The sequence below is a fragment of the Perca fluviatilis genome, chromosome 6 (genome assembly GCF_010015445.1).
Source record: "Perca fluviatilis chromosome 6, GENO_Pfluv_1.0, whole genome shotgun sequence".
Taxonomy (NCBI): domain Eukaryota; kingdom Metazoa; phylum Chordata; class Actinopteri; order Perciformes; family Percidae; genus Perca; species Perca fluviatilis.
Genome location: NC_053117.1, coordinates 20,348,921 through 20,366,928, shown reverse-complemented (window position 1 = coordinate 20,366,928; position 18,008 = coordinate 20,348,921). Strand labels below are relative to the sequence as shown.

At 39.5% G+C, this 18,008-nt stretch overlaps 1 protein-coding gene across 5 annotated transcripts in view; it reads right to left on the bottom strand.

Moving 5' to 3' along the window:
* Positions 1-13,687, bottom strand: part of foxb2 (forkhead box B2) — a 28,250-nt gene extending 14,563 nt beyond the window's left edge. For 3 of the 5 annotated variants that reach the window (XM_039802110.1, XM_039802111.1, XM_039802112.1), the window contains exons 1-2: positions 2,207-2,320; positions 1,551-1,656 (exon numbers count right to left, since the gene is read on the bottom strand). The gene's annotated coding sequence lies outside the window, so the exon portion shown is untranslated. Of the gene's footprint in view, positions 1-1,550; positions 1,657-2,206; positions 2,321-13,573 lie in introns of those variants that run through there. The other 2 variants (XM_039802114.1, XM_039802113.1) reach the window with 2 other exon arrangements.
* Between the last annotated feature and the right edge of the window lie 4,321 nt (positions 13,688-18,008).

Genomic DNA, 18,008 nt, shown 5'->3' with positions numbered 1-18,008 from the left:
ATTACAGATTGACACAGAACACCCAGTGCAAGATGGGAATGGGTGAGTGTGCTTGTGTGTGTTTCCTCTCACTTTCAGTAAGTGTAATGAATGAGGATGCATGTTGCATTTCTGTTATGATGTTTTGAGTTCCTAAAAATATATTTTTTTACACTTTTTCACAAAGATTAATGTTGAATGTCCAGAGACTTGAGCTTTGGGTGTGTGCCCCCATGTAACTCTAGGTAAATAATTGTATTAATTAAATACATATGCTGGAATGCCATTTTAAAATCTAATTTTAAAGTCCCAGTCAATAAATGAAGGAAGAAACCTAATTTTCTGCCTTTTTCACACAGAGATGAATGCTTAATCTTTGTAATGGAGCTGTCATTAATGTCCACTTAACCTAAATGAGGAGTGTTTGTCTGCATTGTTTAGTTAAATTAATGGGACTCATCACTTCTCTGATACAGCGTGTTACTCTGAGTTTCCAGTGAAAATGTTTCTCTCGCTAATTTTGACCATTGCTTCACTGTTACAAATTATTTTGCCTCTAGTGAAGTGCATATTGAATATTATTGTCTTTCAAGCATTAGCTAGACCTTGCAGCACCATGATTTCATTATTAATGCATACAGTTGGTTTGAGTCATGCTGGCTTAATGAGTTTCAAGTGAAACTTTTATATCAGATATCAAATCAAACAATGATGTACAGTACTGTCATCTACTTCCATTGTTGGGTGTTGGAGAACAAATAAATTAAATATCACTGAATGATGTCTTGTCAAGCATATTTAGAAATGAAGAAGGCAACAATGTGTTTATGTATGTGTTTCCAGGCATTAGAGGATCCCATCCATGCTGTTTTAGGCGGACCAGAGCCAGATGTTGACACTGTGGCTGCAACACTGTGCATAGCACTACACCTCAACCAGGTAACATGAATTCTATCTGTTAGTGTGCAGGTGTTTCTACGTGTTTCAGACGGTCAAAGTTTTCAAAGGTTAGAAGGCCATATAAGGCACATGTCCTACCAGTGCATCTATATTGTCAGCCCTCACTTTAGAAACTTGTGCTGTGTCTATACTGTATATACTTATTGTCATAGAATACTGTTTTAGCAGTTAGTATCTCCAAAAGCATGTAGATGTTCTTTGATATGCTGTATCACCTAACCTTTTGAGCAAACTGCTTTTCAATGTAATTTTTAAATGGCATATGAATCAGGTTGCCACTTGCTCCTCCTATAATATGTAAATGTAATCGAGGACAACCCTTCACATGATACAGCACGCCTGTCCCCTGTCCCCTATTGAGCTGTTTTGTCCCTCGATACCCTGTCGAACAGTCGGCTACTAGCAACTGCGTGGAGGGGGGGGCGGTGCATGCTCACGGAAGGCTTGTATCATGTGGACGCGCAAACTGTTTTGTTGTCATTACTTACAATTCCTCATGGGGGTGGCAGAAACTACGCACTATAGCTTTAACAATTTCATTTATTCAAATAAAACATACTAATTGCTTAACTTTGTGGGAACATCAGATTCCAATTCTGTTTTTGACTTACTATGTGTGTCTATGTGCTCCAGAAGGAAACGTCAGGTAGGGTGTGTGTGCCGGTGCTGTGCCGCCGGCGATGTGACGCTAAGTTGCCCGGGGAGACAGTGAGGTATCTGCGGAGGGTGAAAATTTGTGAGAGCTCGCTGCTGTGGAGAGAGGATGTAGACCTCGTGAAGCTTCATCACATCGGAAAACTCTCCCTCACACTGTTGAGAGATGGACTGCTAGATAGGTAAACACACTCACATATGCAAAATATTTTAAAGCACAAACACCAGGTCAGTTTGTAGATAACTTCATTTAATCTTTAACTGCTTTATAGAGGAAGGGAAGTAATTAAAATCTTACCTGAAAAAGGCGGTTCAGTGACACACACACACACACACACACACACACACACACACACACACACACACACACACACACACACACAACAAACATATCCAGACACAGTGGGTTTTGGCTCAGAAGACTATTTGTTGATGCAAAAATGAGATTGAAAGTATGTTTGTGTGTGTATTTCTGGCCTGTGTGTGTGCATCACTCATGACCCAAAGGGGAGTTGTATTTATGCAAATGCCTCACAATCATCACTCCTTCCCCTGCAGCCATCCATATCTCCCTCACCCCCGTCTTCTCCTATCCTAGCTCTGAGTACCACACCTTGGAGTCCAGCATTCTGCGAGTGGTCCATCATGACGGGCAGCAGGACGCAGGGGATGATGGGGCATCGTCCGCGGTGACGACAGTCGCCGGGGAGATTCTTCAAGAGGCAGCAGAGCACGTCGGAGCAGCGCTGGGGGAGACTCTCGGAGGTGAGGGAGGTGCAGGCGCCCCCCAGGGGTGTGTAATGGGGCGATGAAGGAGGACACACACAAATCCCCTGACATGACTCGCTTAACACCCACCAGGAGAGATGGAGAAAGAGAGAGATGAGGGGTGGCGAGTGTGAGTAAGGAAGAGTGCCGAGACACAGAGTCCCGTAATGTGACTCTTTTTTATTTAAGTTAGTTTAGTCTGTTGAGTGGTTTCTGTTTAGTCAGGTCATATTTTTTCCACTTAAGTAAGAAAATTGTTACACAAAATTAAAGAGAAATCACTAAATGTTTTAAATGGATAAAAGGCAAGACAATAATAGAGAAAATAGTAAAAGGTAGAGAGCGTCCGAGAACAAAACTTTCTAAGCATGTACTGTGTATGAGAGTCTCACAACAGAATGTGTGTATCTGTGTTAGCTTGGGTACAATAATATTAATAAGTAATAGCATACATTTTATACTAGATGGTTTACTGCAATTAAAATTACATTGGTTGAACTCTACTTAGGGTGACTTCACAAATACTTGTGTCTGATCAACAGAGTAGTACATTTGCAGTGTGTGCGTGTGTGTGTGTGTGTGTGTGTGTGTGTTTGTGTGTGTGTGTGTGTGTGTTGTTAAGTCAGTTACAGCCTGCCAAACAGGTATTCAAGTTGTCAATGTTCAGCAGCTGTAAAGGGGGTTGGGCAGAAGACATGACTGATCTCGGTTCAATAACACTGCTACTTTTCTTCTCTGCCGTCTCTCACTGTGATTTACAGAAAGACGAACAGACAGAGAATGGTCAGATAGAGAAAAGGTGAATAAAGGATGGAGTGAAATATACTACATACACATGCTACTGTGTGTAGTCCAGTTCTCGTATTTCTCTGTGAGAGCTCTTTGGACAGTGCATTTTCAGGAGAGTTCAGTAGCTCAGCTCAATTCCTAATCTTCATAAACTCTGTTTAAAATCAAATGTTACCAGAGGACATATATAACTTTTTATTGGTTTATATACTGTACTGGCCATTAGCTATTTAAGCAACATTTCATCTTTTATTTACATTAAATGTACAATGTATAGTTGTACTGTATATTTTCTACAAACTGCATATATTTTTGAGTTGTCTTGATTAAAATGAGACCAATAGGAATATTATATATTGATATAATGATATTTGGTGGAGCATAAAAAGCACAAAATTGTAAAGACTTGAACCAGAAGTAGCTCACATGAAGATTGTCCCAAATGTTGCCCTTGCCTTTCATTAAATGTGATGATTTACTAACTATTGTGGTACCTCAGTGATGGCACTGTGTACATACAGTGTAAAGTCTAACCTTACCGGATATTCCACACATAGTTTCACAAGAACAACACAAAAAAATATTTTCTTTTGTTATTGAACCAAGACTGAACGTACATGAACTTATGAACAAGAGCCAGAGTGTGCATCCTGACACACCCAAATGTGTTTGTGTGTTTATGTGTCCACAGAGGCCTTGCAGCTGCAAAGTGAAGCTTTGTGGATCAAACATGGCCGTCGGTCAGCACAACTGGAAGAGCTCATGAGATCCTTGGAGCACTGGAGTGTTGTCACTGCAGGTCAACATGATGCGGCGAAGCTACAAGGTGCATATTATTTTATTATTTATCTTATTTACTTTTATTTAACCAGGAAGAGACTCATTGAGATAAAAAAATCTCTTTTTCAAGAGTGTCCTGGCCAAGACAGGCAGCAGTACAACCACATGTACATACAAACACAAAATACACTAAAACACTAAAAACATAAAACAACTGAAGCAGCAAATCCCTCAAAGTCAACCACAATCCTGAACACATCAGGCAAAACATCTGCAGCCAGATGTGGCTGCCTCCAAGTCAATCAACATCCTCTTAAAAGCGACCAATGAGACCAGCTCATTAAGTTTCATGGATTTCTGAAACTTGTTCTATGTAGAGGAAGCAGCAAACTTAGACGCCTTTTTCCCCAGTTCAGTTCTAACCTTTGGAACAGACAACGAAAAGATCCTGGGAACGAAGATTGTAAGTCCCGATACTATTTAAACTGATATAGGTCAGGATGGAAGTAGGCCTAAAATAGCCTTGTATATGAAGATATGCCAGTGTTGAAGTCTTGATAGAGAAGGCCAACCAACACGTTCATACAGTTCACAATGGTGAGTGAGGGCTTTAAAACCAGTGATGGACCTCAGAGATCCATGGTATAGCTACAGTGTCCAGTGCATGTAAACTTTGAGACGAAGCATAAAACATCACCATAGTCAAGTATAGACATAAAAGTGGCAGCAACCAGCCAGCAGTGTAAAAGTGTAAAAGAAAGAAATGAATCTATTAAAATATCTGTACTCAGAAACACATTCGATCTTTGTAACCTGGGAAGTGAAGATTGAAGGCAGGTTTGATTTGGATATTGAATTTGAAAAAAGCATGACTTTTTCAGCATTTAAAACAAGTTTTAAATCATAAAGATTCTGTTGAAGTGTGTTAAAAGCAAGTTGTAACTGGGAGAGGGCCTGGTCTGGGGTGGGTGCTGAGCAATACAGTACAGTGTCATCAGCATAAAAATGAAATTTTACATTAGACACATTATGATCAATGTTATTGATATACAGTGTTGGGAAGGATACTTTCAAAACGTATTCCGTTACAGAATACAGAATACATGCCCAAAAATGTAATTTGTAACGTATTCCGTTACGTTACTCAATCTGAGTAAGGTATTCTGAATAATTTGATTGTGTTCTTCTGTTCCAACTGGCTGAATGTGTACCTGAACAAGCAGATAGATTTTTGTATTTGTAGTCCCAAACTACATACTACAAAAATCTAACTAATCTCAGTTCTGAATGCAAAACGTTTACAGGACCTTAAAGGTCCAATAATATTGTAATGTATAATTAATGTAACATTTTGCATTACATTAATTATTACAAAAGTTTTACACGTCTCTTTATAATGGTGGTTGACAGGGAAAATGCTTTATTGGCCACAGGGGACTTTTCTGTTGCAGTAACGTGAATGGACACTGGAACAAATTGGTAGCCAGGCTGAGTGGCTGTGCCGTATCCCGTTCACTTAATATTGTACATCCAATCGCATCACAAGCTGTAATGTAACTGCCAAAAATGACAGTTTTAGGAGGCCAAACTGTACACCGTTTTTAAACTTAACTGCCAATCCAGCAAGATGTAGGGGCTTTAAACTAAATGTGGATACATTTAACATAGTTGGAGGCTCTCTGTGCTCTGCTGTTGACAGAATTGTCAGGTCACTTCATTGCTTAAAGTTCATTATAATCACTGTAGTATTATTTTGCTCGATGGCACATTTTCCGTAGTATCGCAACATCCTTTCTATTACCTCTCAGTTCTGAAGAGGGCCTTCATGCTTGTGTTTTTTCTGTCTGTTGTGAAATAGTTTTGTATTCTTTTGTGTGTGTTATACTGTTTGTTTGTGTGTGCCGACTGGCTGTAGACTTGGAGCAGCTGCTGACTCTGGATCTGAAGGAGTTTTCTGATGGACAGATGACCATAGCACTCACTTCAGTGACCACATATAAGGAGGTACATTTATATCATAAAAATATCTTAAAATTCTGTATTCCATTTAGTTTCTCTTCAATGAATTAAAACATGAATATAAACCAAATTACCAAATTCAGGGATTTTTTTTCTTTTGAAATATGACAATATCTTTCTGAATGTTTGAATGTTGAACAAGAATACTGGCCACCTATAATTAAGGGTAAATTAACCCGAGATATTATTACAGGACAACATTTAAAACTATGTAAACGTGGATTCTTAAAGCTTGTGTGCTGACATAGAAATAATGGCTTATTAATACACTTACTACTTACATTAATGGCCTCATTAGACTCACTGGTTCCTTTTAATACATCAGGGTGATTATATTCAGATATAATGTGGTCCACTGCCCTTTGTTAGTTGTTTTCAAAGAAGCTCGTGATGACTTTGCTAGTCTTTTAAAAGAAAAATGTATGAATGAATAAAACTTTTTCAAGAACATGGTTCTTTTTTTTTTTTTAAGTTACTTTTGATGACTTTGTTGTTTTGGATACATCACACCGGTGCTGTCATTTTGGGGATGTGTTGTTATGCAAGTAGAGGAGCCCCTCTGATGTGATGTTCTGCATTTGGATGAGATGCAAATGGTGGCCTGAGAGCCTCATACACAACCAGGTATTACCTGCCTCCAAAAACCTAAAAAAAAAAAAAAAAAAAAAAAAAAAAAAAAAAAAAAAAAAAAAAAAAAAAAAAAAAAAAAAAAAAAAAAAAACATATTTCTAAAAAAAAAAAAAAAAAAAAAAAAAAAAAAAAAAAAAAAAAAACTATATCTATCTATCTATTAAGAATCTTACTATTAACATTTACCCACACACACACACACCACACACCACACACACACACACACACATTCCCCCCCCCCCCCCCCCACACCCCCCCCCCCCCCCACACACACACACCCACACCCCCCCCCACACACACACACACACAGAGGATGCTTAAAGCCTTTAAGCCTACCCCTTGCTTTTCTCCCTGCTGCAACTTCTAATGTGTTCACCCCCCTCCCATCACCCCCCTCAACAAAAAAAAAAATCATTCATTATTTCTTTTATATCTCCTTTTCACTTCCAAAGCCCATTTTTCTCAGCGGCTGCCTAGCGTGCGGTATTAGGCTATGTGTAAAATAAATGATGTCTGTAGCCGTAGGGGTATGGCTCTGCCTCCCCCAGAAAACTACCTAACGTCCAAGGAACATTAAACACCCAGATCCTCGTTTAGCGAATAAATAACCATTCATTTGAATGGCTTTGTCTGTGTGTGTGTGCACCGGACTTTCTGTGCATATTTTACCAGCGCTGTGCCTGCATGCTGTGTGTCAGGAGAGAGAGAGAGAGAGAGAGAGAGAGAGAGAGAGAGAGAGAGAGAGAGAGAGAGGGCCCATTAGAGACTTAATATAGAATAAATGGCCAGGGGCCTGCGTCGCCAGCGGACCCTCCAACTCCACAGCGTCATGGTGGGTTACTAATGACCTGAGATCGGGCTCCAAAATGAACTCCTTATATGCATGTCATTTGCAGTGTGTATATATTTATATATTATTTTTTAATTGTGTTTGAAAAGAGAGTAAAACGGTATGAGAGTGTCATTTATTGAGGGGGTTAAGGGAAGTTCTGCCTTAAATGATTCTTTCCAGAAAACTAAATAAATTAGATTCAATTAGTCTTTAATGGTTTATGTGTTATGTGTTTGTCAAAGTGTGATTTTTGTCCCTCTGTGTGTGTGTGTGTGTGTGTGTGTGTGTGTGTGTGTGTGTGTGTGTGTGTGTGTGTGTGTGTGTGTGTGTGTGTGTGTGTGTGTGTGTGTGTGTGTGTGTGTGTGAAAGCAGTAAAAGAAGACAGAGTAGAGGCTGTGATTGCCTAGTTAGCACTTAGCAGAAGAAAAGCTTCAGAGTGTGTTTGGTGTAACGATATGGACACATCGTATAGACTGACTAATGTATTTTTTTACTCTGTACAAACATACATTAGTCAGTCTGTGTGCTCCTTTATTATGTAAGAGAAAAGTGTGAATGAATGGAGTTTTATTCTTTCAAAATCACTGTGTCTGTCTCGATGTTTCTGTGTGTCATTTATATTTGCTCATCAATGTGCACCACATTTGAAACCATAAAGGCAAATATTTCTATCAATTCTTTAAAAAAATATTTCCATGTTTGGCTACAATGGCACAAAATACTGCTATTGAAAATATCATGAAAACTTTCCAATGTTGCTGCACATGAGCAATAATTATATGAATTTGTCTGTGAGGCTATGTGATCATTTTTATTTGTAATTCAGCATGTACAAACAGCTGTGTTGAAGGTGTCACATTGTATAATGATAAAGCTGTGAAAGCTATGCTAAGTTACATATTTGCAATGCAACCTTGTCAGCTTTGCTTTATTGCATATGGTTGCATTCAGTACGTCAAATCTCAGTCTGCACCACAAGAATGAGACTTTTCTGGTTGTCTGCTATATCAATTACTTGTTTGCTGTTTAAATTTGTGCTATTTTTCAGTTTTTTTTCAAAATGCCACTGCTACACTTGCAACTATACTAAGCACGTTCCCTTATTGCTGCAGTCCGTGCACGTTGGAACATCTACTTTCTTTAGGTTGTGCATGCAGTATTTCTGCTTTCCAGAAGCAGAATATGTCTAATAATTAGCAGAATATGTCTAATAATTACCAGCTAAAGGTACAGAATCTTAGTGATTGAAACAAAGTAAACAGCTCAGAGTGCATCACCTCCAAAAATGTCTGCACTGAAAACACAACTGTTTTTATTGTGAATGCTTGAAGCCCAGACCTGTAATTTCTATTGTAGCCTCACAAACAATTTGGCTTGTTGTCTGACATTTGGTAACTAAGTAAATAAATAACAAGAGCAATTGACACTGTAAGTCCTTATGAGTTGTAGTGGTCGTACATCCATTGAAGCTTGCATAGTCTATATACATTCTATAGATAAGTATTTCTAGGAAACTTAAAAACTAAAAATATAAGTAGGCCTACTTGGTAAAATTCTGTATTAGAAATTACCAGTTGCCTTTAGTCATTTCTAGTTATTATGTATTGTTTACATCTATTTTTGTGTGGCAGTTTTTATGTTTTATGAAACATATTGTGTCTTATACATCATTAATTGTTCTATATTTGCTGTTGTTCCTCAGTATTCATTCATTCTCTATAGTAATCAGCCCACACAGTGGTATTTACTTTTATGTGGTCAAGCCAACTGGGATTTTTTCTTTCTGTTTTTTAAAAAGTCACCAATTTGTCCCGGTGTACAGAGGGTGCTATATTGTCTAATAGACCAGTGCAGCACTGTGTCAGCTAGCAGAATAGTCACCACATGAGCCAAAAGGGGTCAAGATCCTTGCTTAAGGGCACACAGTCATTGTGCAGCATCACCTGTAGATGTGAGAGACATGACAGCTAGTAGCTAAATTGGTACATGGTAACAGAGAAGTTGTAAGCTGTTTCTTACTTGTTGCATTACTATGTAATGTTATGTGTAACACTTACATGAAGGTCAAATTAATTAACATACTAAAAATACATTATTCACATATTCTTGCCAGGCAGTGTGTGTTTGTGTATCAGAGGTTTTCATGGCTCAGTAATTAGCGCTGGCAGATGAAGCATTGGTCGGATAAAGAGTTGTCATGCTGTGGAGTTGATGAACTGTAGGAAGGACAAGAGCCCACAGTCACAAGCACACACACAGTCATGATCATGTGAATAATGTTTTTTTTTTTGCTAATGTTAATATGGACATCTAAGTATTCCAATTCTGTTTTAGAGTTCTTTGTTTTCTGTCTTTTGAAAGCTATTTCCACTCTTGAGACTGGAGAGAGGGAAGCGGTGGGAAAGTAATAAAAGTTAGCATTTTGGTTTGAGCTTGAAATCTTGAACGCAGGCTAATCCAGTGTTCCACCAAAATATCCAAATAATTGTAATGTTTTATTTTCTCTGGTTGGTAAACAAAATCAATCATCTTTTGTTCTGTATAAGTGTGGCTACGTTTTCTTTGCTATGTTTTATGTTGTGGATTTATTTGTTTAATTCTTTCTGTGCATGTGTGTTTGTGTGTGGGTGTCCATCTCTCCGTCTGAGGTACGCTTTAGGTTTAATTTTGGCAACATTGATTGTCTCTAATGTTGTTTGTTCACAGTCCTCCGGCCCTTCTGTTTGTTTATGCGGGGCCAGTTTTGCCCTACGCCACTTGCACAAATAATTATGCTCACTAATGAAGGGGCCCGCAGCCACGGCACTCGGTAAATGCCTTTCTGATGAGAGGCACTAGGAGACAGCAGGTGCAGGGTGGGCCTCCCAGGGACTAAGATTGAAGACCAGGAAGTCAGGGTGTCCCGCCCCCTCTATCTCTCTATCTTTCAATTCCTTTCTGACTTCCTGGTTCTTTCTTTCTTGCTCCTTGGTGATTTTCTTAGTGAGAGTATTCATTAATACATACTGCTGTAGCCACTTTATAATCTTTCTATTCAACGTAGGAAGACTTTTTGCACACCTCTTTTGTCGGGCAGGTGCATTGGATATGACCAAATCTTTCTATTCAAAATCTACAGGCATGAACATAACATCCTATTTACAGTAGCCTGAAATTTGCTGATGCCATCAGGACACGAAAGCGCATTCCTTAATCTGTTTAGTGTTGTTGTGTTGTAGCTCTTTATGTGGGAATACATTCAGACAAATGCACACAAAAAGCATCACTTTTATCAGCTGTGTGAAAATATTTTTGCTATTAATTTGTTTGGCTGTAACGCACATTATAGGCTGTGTATTGTTTCACATATTTAAGCAAGTTTGGAAACCCCCTACATAAGACAATCATTCATACTGTATAACTTGCCCTGATGTTTCTTCCTCATCATTTTCTCTGAAACTCTTGTTCTTTCTCTCATCCCACATTTTCCTTCTCCCCCTGTGGCTTCTTTGGGCTTTGAGGGCAAACAAATAAACAAAACAAAACATTTATAGACTCAGTGCTTGCATCTTGGCCCCCAAATCCCTGCACTTAGAGCTGAGCGAATGAAACATGCGGAGAAGGCCCATATGAGAAAGACAGACAGAAAGACATTTGGGCTTCTTTCTCTGCAAACTTTTACCCCCCTCCCCTTTTCCCTCTGTCTCTCCAAAAACTTCCTAAGCAGTAGGCTAATGCTGTTGTGTACGGGTGTGTGCGCACGAGTGTGGTTTGTGAGCACATGCATGTGTGAGTTTGGCTGTGCATGTGTGTGTGGCAAGTGGTATATCTGGCACATGTGTGCGTGCATTTGCATGTGTGTATTTGAGCAGGGTGGTGTCAGCTCGCTCCTTGCCACCCCATTTGCTGTAGCTGTACCGCTGTGATCACAGACAGATGTATAAATCAAACCTCGCTTGATGGATTCATCAGGGTGGCGAAACGATCGCCTGAGAAGAACTTGCAACTCTCTTAGCGTTCTGTGTTCTGACAGAAAGGGTATGCAAAGAGCCTAAATGGATGAACGCTTGATTAATTCTTTGCCGGAGATGTTAGCGACAGCAGGAAATGTGTTTTTGCTTTGACTGTGTTTGCACGGGAATTTACGCGCGCGGGGCGTGAGTTATGAGGCCTGAGTTTTGTACCTAAGGCTATTGTGCATAATGATGGCAGGTTGGGAGAACTGCAAGCAGCCGCTAAAGACTTGCTACCTGTGGAGCAAAGACAACCAAAGAGAAAGGGAGTGTGTGTGTGTGTGTGTGTGTGTGTGTGTGTGTGTGTGTGTGTGTGTGTGTGTGTGTGTGTGCGCGTGCGTGCGTGCGTGCCGTGCCTGCGTGCATGCGTGCGCGTGTGTGTGTGTTGGGGCCTAGTGTGAAAGAAAGATGAAGCTGCAAAGTGTGTGAGAGCAAGAGATGAAGAGGCACAGTGTGACAGGGAAACAGAGACACAGGTGAGGGAGGGAAAAATGAGATAAACTGGGAAGATTTGGGTAAAGGAAACATAAAGGAAAGGATGCCATTAGAAAAAAAATAAGAGATGTTACAAACAAAGTTAGATTAAAGGGAGAATAATTCCCCTTTGATGCACAAATTCTCTGTATGCCATACGATACTGTACATGGGCTCAACCTACTTTTGACCATACAAACCGTTGGTCACTGGTACTGTAAATACTTAGTTCTCAAAGGTCAGCAACTGTAATTCCACAAAGTCCAAAGGTGGATTTTCGGTCATTAAAAGTGGTCAGTGAAAAGTTGTCTTACACTGAGAGATGCTGCACACAAAGGGCTGTTCTTCAACTATTCCAATCTGTATTCCATAACTTTAAAGTTAATGCAGAAACTTGTGTTTTAATCGCCGTGAAGCAACTTGGCAATTAATCAATTGAAACCCTTTCTGAGAGGGTTAGAAGAATGTCTACTTAGGAAAGAAGCATTTCTTCTCATAGTACTATTGTCATATTCGTCATATTACCACAAGTAAACCACCAAAAACTCTTTCATATCAAAATAAAAAGCCATAGCTTGACTTCGAACTATCACCATCACAAACAGTACACTGATTATTTTTACATCCACCATGGGTGTAAACATTTTCAAGTTTTAAAACCATGATATGCTGCTAAAGGACTTTTGTGTTTCATGTTTTATTTTTCCCATACTTGTATTAATAATAATAATAATACATTTTATTTAAAGGCGCCTTTCTCAGCACTCAAGGACACCATACAGGGATACATAAGATATTTAAAAGCAGCAAAAAATATAAATAAAAATAAAATAAAATTGTATTAATATTACTATATTTGTGTTGTGTTACACATACTTTTTTCTTATTATTTTAATATTCCTTTCATTTTGTTTTTGTTTCTGTTTCTGTTTACTGTAATTTATGTTGAATACTCTGTCTTATTGAATATAAACATTAAATTATCAAGTGAAAGCCATAATAGTCCTCACTTTTTGATCAGCTGTAGCTTATCTAGTACTTTCATGACAAAACCTCCATTTTGTTAACAGCATGCTTTTTTCTGATGCGTGGTAATATTGGAAATATTTGCAGAAGCAGAACTGTTTCCAGGACTGTCTGCTCTTAATAAAAATTAAAGCTAATCTCTGCATCAGAGAAGTGGGGGGCCGTGTATTTTACACCTGGGCCTTCAGTACTTTTCTACAGCAATTGAACCAACTTTGGATAACCTCACCATGACACTAGGACATTATCGTGTGGAATAAAGTGATTTAACACAAGGCTTAACACCTAGAGAGTTTCAATATACTGTTGCAGAGACATGAATACACGGTGACTGAAGCCATCACTTTTACGCAGTATGGCAGGAGGCTGCATCACATAGTCCAAATTAATGTAATTACCAAAGAAACAAAAACAATTATTATAATATTTACTCATACGACGACCACAAAGCAATCAATAACACAAATAACACAATCAGCGATCAACAGGCTTCCTCAAATTCCAGCCAAGCTGCTGTGGCTCAACAACACATATGACGCCACGCATACACAAGGGTACAACGGCCACTGACACTGCTCAAACCTTTAACACCGGCAGCAACAATCTAAAGCATGCAGCAAAAGCAAGTAAAATCATTTTACTAAAATGCAAAAAAATCCATTATACTTACCAAAAGCTACTCATCATTTGAAGAAAAAGTACATCTTCCTTTCTTTCATTAACTTTACATCTAAAACTCGAAACGAATGAACGTTACTGCTACGGTTATGTGATGTTAGCTAGTTATGCTTCTCGGCCACCGTATACTAACTGGTCCAAAAAATGCCGAAGTAGGTTGCAAGGCCAACTAGAAGGCTCTGTCCTGTCAAAGAATACGCCCAACAGGGCACACAAAATTTGATGGGCTAAAGAATATGACAATCAACAACATTGTCCTTGCTTAAACAGGCCTCAGAGTAGAGTTTTCACCCAGAGACAGCACAGAGGGGAAATCATATTGGATAAAAGCTCTAATTTATGAAATGCCGCACAACCGAGGGAGAGAGTAGCAATTAAATTACGGTGATAAACTCATGGGAACAGACTTTGTATATATAAAATATATTATATATAAAATATATTTTATATATATTTATATATATATATATATATATATATATATATAATTTTCTGATTCTGACAATTTCTTGGCGAGCAGAGAAGGCCTTGCTGCCACTGACTGCCTACCTCTGATATAAAGTAAGTAAGTACAGTGAAGGGTTTAAAGGGAAACTCTCTGTTTGTGATATCTCAGCTTACCAAAAGCTTAACAAATGAGAAACAGGTTTCTGTGTCCGGATCCTAAGGTTCTTGGAGACAGTTAGCAAGTGGATTTTTATAGCTAACATGTTGGTAATTTATAAGAAAAGGCAATCTGTGTATCTGGGGGTGGCAAAAAGAAGGAGAAAGAGGAGGGGCAGGCAATATGAGTAGTAATTTACTCAGTTAAGAGCCAAATGGCAGACAGACTGTCGCCCTGCGTGTTATCTCAGAGATTTGCACTCTACTCGTTTTCTGACTATATTTCCCTGCCTTTGTGTGTGACAATGTGTGTGTGCAGTTTTGTGTGCATATGCACGCAGTTGGGTAGTAGCTTTAGAATATCGGCACAATTTGAGCATTTCTTTGTTATTGTACTGTAAATCATGAAGACTTTATTGCTTTACCAGAGCTCATAGTGTACATACTGGTACATGTTGTTCATACACTGAGATTTTAGTAGATGACTGCAGGCGGATTTATGTGTGTATCTGCATGTGTCAGGGTTACATGAGCATTTACTTGTGTTTGTACTTATGTGAGTGAATATGTGTGTTTTAAAGAATCTTGGGAGGCTTCATTGCACTCATCAGGATATCAGTGTTGAGAAATGGCAGTGTCAGTGAAGTGACAGTTGTGTGTGTGTGTTAGGATTGATGGGCCTGAGTCTGACAGCAACCATATTGTGAAGAGAGAGAAGGATGGAGGGATGGAGGCAGGAACAGAGGGAGTAGTATTGTAGCCCTCTCATCCTCACAGGTTAATATTGACACAGTCTGGGCAGATACAGCGCCTTCAGCACTCATTAATCACTTTCAGTGGGCCCATACAAATACACTCACACACACAGGCTCAAGCTGAGAGAAGGACCACACACACTGTGTGACACAGCACACAGAAAAAAATGCAAACTTTCAAAGTCAGGCAGAATCATATACTATTTGGTATAAGTCATGCAACATGAAAAAAAAATGTTTTTAAGAATATCCAACAGACACACACATTAATGTCAAACTTAGAATTCTTCTATTAGCTTTACTAAAACAACAATACCTCTTTTGTTTAAAAGTTCTACTTAAACAAGCACAACAATTTTGACAACTTCACAATACAAACAGTTGTAAAGCAAATCTGGATTAATCAAGCAAATATGTTTTTTAAAAGTATCACTTCATGTGCAACCCTGCGTTGCAAATTATTGTTGCCATAACATTGTTGTTAATCATTTTAGAAAGAAAAAAAGCAAGTTTCCTTGACAAGCAAAACAATTAATTAATGCAACTTTCCATCCATCAATCATTGTGCGTGTCACTGAATTACCATAATCTGTGCATGGTGGCTTTTTTAAGAGCAAATAGTTAATTTCCAAACAATAAATCACAAAGTGTCTCTCTACCCCTCTGTGCATTTTGACAGCTTCGTCTCTCATAGCTACAGATGAAGGCTTACTTGAAACCACTTCAGTTTGGCAAAAAAATGTAATCATATGCGCAATAAAAAAGTTTTCTGTAACCAAAATGTTTATTAATCATTTTGAGACTATTGCAATAAAATGTAATTATAACTTTTTTATGATTGGTTCATTAATAATATAATTTCAAAAAAGTTGCATCTGTCAAGTAGTTTGCATTACACATTTTAGATCTTGATTCCTTCGCCGATTTTCTTTTTTCTTTCTTTTTGCTTATTTGTCCTTTGTTATATCTCTTTCCCAGGACTGGCATGGTTATGTGGACGGGATGAAATCATTCAGCCATCGCCATGGCTATGATTGTCTGGTGGTTCTCTTATCCATCAATGATACAGTTCATCATCCACGCCAGCAGATGGCTGTCTACTCAAACAACACAGATCTCCTAAACCAGGTAAACACAGCCACGTATATGTCAAAAGTGAAACATAAGTCCTTCTCTGATAAAAACAACTCAATGAATACCTTTGGGAACTGGAAATAGGCATTGTGATGTCTGTTATTTATTATCAAATTTCCTGAATCCCTAGATTGACAGGTGTGTTTTGAGGTGTGGGCTGTTAGTTTGGGTAAAGTGCCCTATGGAGAAGGTTGCTCTGGTAAGGACGATCAGTAACAACACCTTCTCATCTAAACTCTCAGCAAGAAAGCAAATAAGCGTATTTCCCAAAATGTCAAATGTTTGCAAGTAAAAGTAGAAAAACATGAAATATTACAACATAGTGGCTTTCATTGCAGATCTGCTGTGAGTTGGAAGAGTCTTCCAGCTGGTCTCTTTCTGGTGAACTGGAAGCCAAGGAGAGTCTCCAGGTCTACCACATTCCTATAAACACCTGCTTAACTTCTGGTACTTCACCTCTGCTGGCAGAAGAAATACAGGGCCTCCTCAAGGACTTTGTTGACCGGCGGAGCTCTGTATTAGCCTGCCACCCCAGCAGTAGGACCTCTTCCACAGAGGGAGTGGCAGGCAGCGTGGAGTTCTCCCAGGGATCATCTGGTATCAATGACATGGATGGCTCTGACATAGAGAGAGCCGAAGGAGGCATTGGAGATGTGGTGCCAATAGCAAGGTAATTAAATACATCCCTTTGATTTTGTTTCTTCCAGTGTCAGTGAAAGTCATCAAAACATGAAATTTGAAGATTGAATATTATTTATTCACGGACCCTGACAGTGTTGTTTTATCTCTGTATATAGGGTGATGGCAGATGGTGCAGAAGACACAGGAGGTATAGGAGTTGGTGCTGGTGGGGAGCTTGTGAGCCCTGACAGTGGTTTGACCACCATCCGCAGCAGCCGCTCCTCCAAGGAGAGTTCAGTGTTCCTCAGTGATGACAGCCCAGTCGGTGAAGTTATAGCAGCAGGAGGGCAAGCAGCAGGGCCAGGAGGACTCTTTCTGAGAAACCCTTCTCCCCTGGGATTGTCATCCCTCTCCCCACCTGTTCCACCTGAGAGGAGGAAGAACCACTCTGGCAGAAATAAAAGTGAAAACTTTGACCTGTTTAGTTTTGACCCAGTACATAGCAGTGACCACTCTACGCCAACAAGAGGGGAGTTGGCAAATTCTGGAGTAGGAGGAGATGAAGGAGAAAGAAGAGCGGGGAGCTCTAGCTTATCAGAACTTGAAGAGCTGAGCTTGCTGGATTTCTCTGCTTCCAATTCATTGGGCGGGCTTGAAAGTAGAAATTCCTCCATTGACCACCATGGTCAAATCCATGGGAATGACATGATTGACACTGTGGTTCCTCCAACTCCAGTCAACAGCGTGGTAGGTAGCCGCCCAACCAGCAGGTGCGGGGTCAGGTTCTTTCCAGAAGATGTAGTTGAAAGGATCAATGGCCTGCAGCACAAGGACAGTGTGTCATCGTCATTGTCAGAGACCTGGGAAGAACTTGGCTTTGACACACAAGGAGCATTGTCCTCAAATGACAATAATGCCTGGAATAGGACCAAGGAATCTGAAAGCCTGCAGAATATTGTGGACGAAGTTAGAGGGAAAGACTCAGTTGATTATGTGACAGAACAAGAAAGCCGAGAAGAGATCTTAAAGACAGAGAATGCCCACCAGAAGAGAAAGAGCCTTGAACCCCAGCTTAGTCTGATCACAGAGCAGACTGAAACATACGACACCTGGAACCCAGATCCTGTACGTAACGATCAGTGGAACCCTGCCACTTTAGCTTATCTGCAATTGACACCACCGGAGGAGGAGGTAACTGGAAAATGCAAGGCTGATATCATTGGAGTGAAAGAAAAAACATCCTCATTGTCGAGAAAGAAAGCAATCCTAACTTTAACTCCAGACACATCTAAAGAAGAGGACGAAGGGGTACAA